Source organism: Phragmites australis, chromosome 3, assembly GCF_958298935.1.
Source record: "Phragmites australis chromosome 3, lpPhrAust1.1, whole genome shotgun sequence".
Classification (NCBI taxonomy): Eukaryota; Viridiplantae; Streptophyta; class Magnoliopsida; order Poales; family Poaceae; genus Phragmites; species Phragmites australis.
In genome coordinates this window covers 42,324,873-42,328,710 of record NC_084923.1, presented here as the reverse complement: position 1 = coordinate 42,328,710, position 3,838 = coordinate 42,324,873, and positions in this window count along the sequence as shown.

Here is a 3,838-nt window from a genome sequence, read left to right as displayed (position 1 = left end):
GGGGAGAGGGAGCTCTGCGACATCGAAGAGGACGCTCTCCGTACGAAAGTTGTCCCGGCTTCCGAACGTGACAGGCAACTCAACCTGCCCGAGGGGAAGGGAGTGCCCGGGCGTTACTCCACAGAAGGGGAGCGACGGCTTCAGGCGTCGGGAAGGCACTTGCAGCTTCTCAAAGGCCTCTTTGGAGAGGAGGTTGAGACCGGCGCCGCCGTCGACCAGCACTCTGCCGATTTTAACATTGCAGACAGTGGGAGACACGACCAGAGGCAGTCGCCCCACAGCTGCAGTACTGACGGGGTGGTCGGCCATGCTGAACGTGATCGGAGCATCCGACCACCTCAGGGGTCTTGCGGCCTCCTCGCTCGGGGTTGCCGAGCACACTTCGCGCCGCATGACTTTGATGCCACGGCGCGAGCAGGGTGTGTAGGCGCCTCCGTTGATGAAGGCAACCGTATGCTCGGGCTCCTGGAAGCCGAGCTCGGTATTGTCGGGGATGACCTCGGTATTGCCTCCCCCGCGGGATTCGTCGCGCTCCCTCTGGCGCTGCTCTACGAGTCCCTTGACCGTACGGCACTCCGTGAGATCGTGCCATCTGGTCTGGTGTATGGGACACCATTTACCTGGCTCAGGCCCCGCGGGAGCGGGGACCCTCGCTGGAATAGGGGGCCGACCAGGGGCCGGGGCTCTTGCTGGAGCTGATGCCCTAACCGGCGCTGGGGCCCTCGCGGGCGCCGAGGCCCTAGGAGGAGCCCGAGCAGGAGTCCTGACGGGGCGCCGATCGGCTTCGGGCCGACGCTCTTGTCGGCGATCGGGCTCTTGCTGCCTTCCACGAGCGGGGGCTTGAGCTGGCTCAACAGGAGCAGCCTCGCGCTTCCTCCTCTTTTTCTTTTCCCGCCTATCAGAGCGGGAAGAACTTGGTCGATCGGAAGTGGGGCGAGGAGCATGCCATGCCCTGGCCTCCGCCGCTTTGGCGCACTTATCGGCCAGTGCGAAAAGTTCCGCAGGGGTCTCGATCTCGTGCGTGCCTAGCTTCTCGAGCATCCGCTCATCGCGTACGCCCTGCCGAAAGGCAACAATAACAGCATGGGGGGCCACTCGCGGAATAGTGTTGCGAACCTGGCTGAAACGCTGTATGAATCGACGCAGCGTCTCCCCTTCCTGCTGTTGGACGGCGTGGAGGTCGCACTCCAGCCCGGGACGCGCGAACGTACCCTGAAAGTTGGCCACAAATTGGTGGCACAAGTCGTCCCAGGAGCTGATAGATCCTGGGGGTAAGTTCATAAGCCAGGAGCGGGCGGAACCCCTCAAGGCAACATGAAAGTAATTTACCATCACCTTTTCGCTGCCTCCGACCGCTTGGACGGCCGTCGTGTAGATCTGGAGGAACTCGACGGGGTCGATGGACCCGTCGTACTTCTCTGGCAGCTCGGGGCGGAACTTGGAAGGCCACCTCACCCGACGGAGCTCGGCGGTGAAGGCACGGCAACCGGTGCCGTATCCCGCAGCACGAGCGGGGGTTCTTGGTGGAGAGGAACGGCGAGCCGGGGATCCCCGGTGGTCGTGGGCCGGGAGAGAGGAAGCCTGGTCCTCTGCCCCAACCCCCTGCCGGGTCTCCCGCTGACGCTCGAGAGTGACCCGGGCATCTTCGTGGCCCCTGCGCTCGTCGAGGCGCAAGCGGAGGTCCCGGGCCTCCGACACGTCCGGGGGGATGACGCTCCGCCTGGAGACCCCCCGGCCCGTGCGGGTGTTGCCTGCTGAGGAGCCGACTCTGGCGGCACCGCGCTGAAAAGTGGCGCGAGGACTCTCGACCTGTACCTGGCGGCGAGCGGTGCCGACCAAAGCGGCGATGTCTTGCATCCACCGGCCTTCCGGAGTGTTTGGCGTGGCCTGAATGGGAGGGTGCCTGAGGAGGGCTTGCGCTGCAAGCAAGGCGCTCCCTGGGCTGGCCTCACTAAAAGCGAGCCTGCGCCGGGGCGGCGCCCGACGTGATCCAGAGGCGGGCCTAGCGGCCGGGGCCCTGACCATCTGCTGGGGGTCAGAGAGCACGCCGGCAGCGGCGGCGCTGATGGGCCCAGCGCCCTGATCCCCTTGGGCGGGAAAAACCTCTTGGCCGTGGGGCGGCGTTCCGTTACTGGAAGTGGAGCCGGAACACTGGAGACGATGCCCACCGGCCATCTTTTCCTGTGGAGAAAAAAGGGAAACAAACAATCTAGGGATATTCCCCCCTACCTGGCGCGCCAGCTGTCGGAGAGTGAACTCCTGTCGCAGGGATCCCGAGAGACCCCTTTTTAGAGATTCGGCCGGGGGGATGATCCTAGAAAAGCTTGCACGGGAAATGAGCGGAAAAGGAAATAAAATGCGATGGCTTGCGGGGACACCGGGTTTTTGGACAGGTTCGGGCCGCGCGGAGGCGTAACACCCTACTCCTGTATGAGTGTTATATCTATCCTTGAAGGAGATCCTTCAAGGGTATATCTGGTTCTCGAGGGAGAGCTGTTTACAAAGAGCAGGAGGCTCTTATGTTCTAGCTAGCTGGTTTCTTGATTGTCTTGTGATCGGGGGTGGTGATTTCTTGTTCTTCGACTGACCTCTTGTTTTTCTCTTGTCCTCCTCTTTTCGTTGTTCGTCTCTCCGTCCTCTCTAGCGTCCTCCTTCCTTTCCTTTTATAGATGCGCCGACCTCGACATATCCTGAATGGGAAAGAGGGGATGCCAATGCCCAGGTGCCACGGAGAAAGGCCTAATCATCTCATTTTGGCGAAGTGACAGGGGCGGTGGAGGAAGGCGGCGCGCATTCGACCACTAGCCGCTGCGGAAGCTTCGGGGTGCCACAAAAAAAAGGCCCACCGGACAGCCTCAGAGGTGCCCGGTGCGCCCACTCTGTCTTGTTCTCCTGCCAGGGCAGGGTGGCAGGCCGAGTGCTTCGATTCTGGTAACGTTATCCCGAGGTGCGCAAGTGGAAACGGGACGGGACCCGTGCATTTAATGAACCCACGCCCCCCAGCCAGGGCATGGCCGGGTCTGACACTGGGGCGTGGGCAGCCGAGAATGTCAGGATGTCAGAATGCCAGGCCACGCGCGCCTATTAAATGCGGCATCGGGCCCTTGACTGGATGACACTCTGGCGACGGGGCCCTTTGAGTCTTTGAACGATCTTGCGCGAACCTTCTGGGGACCGAGTCCTCGGGGGCTGCCACGTGCAGCCCCGAGCACCCTCTCCCGAGTACTTCAGTGAGACCTTCGGGGCACCGAGTCCTCGCGGGCTGCCACGTGCAGCCCCGAGCACCCTCTCCCGAGCACTTTAGAGGGACCTTCGGGGCACCGAGTCCTCGGGGGCTGCCACGCGCAGCCCCGAGCACCCTCTCCCGAGTACTTGAGTGAGACCTTCGGGGCACCGAGTCCTCGCGGGCTGCCACGTGCAGCCCCGAGCACCCTCTCCCGAGCACTTTAGAGGGACCTTCGGGGCACCGAGTCCTCGGGGGCTGCCACGCGCAGCCCCGAGCACCCTCTCCCGAGTACTTGAGTGAGACCTTCGGGGCACCGAGTCCTCGCGGGCTGCCACGTGCAGCCCCGAGCACCCTCTCCCGAGCACTTTAGAGGGACCTTCGGGGCACCGAGTCCTCGGGGGCTGCCACGCGCAGCCCCGAGCACCCTCTCCCGAGTCTCTGCTTTTACCTTGCAGGGTGGTGATATGTGGTGGGCGGCCGGTTTGGCCTCGGGACTTAGGGACCCCTGGTTCTAAATACACCGACAATATGCTACATAGAGAGAAGTAGGAAGATTCTGCTATTTGATGGTTGTGATTTTTTGTACTGGAAGGTGTGCGTGGAGGCTTATCT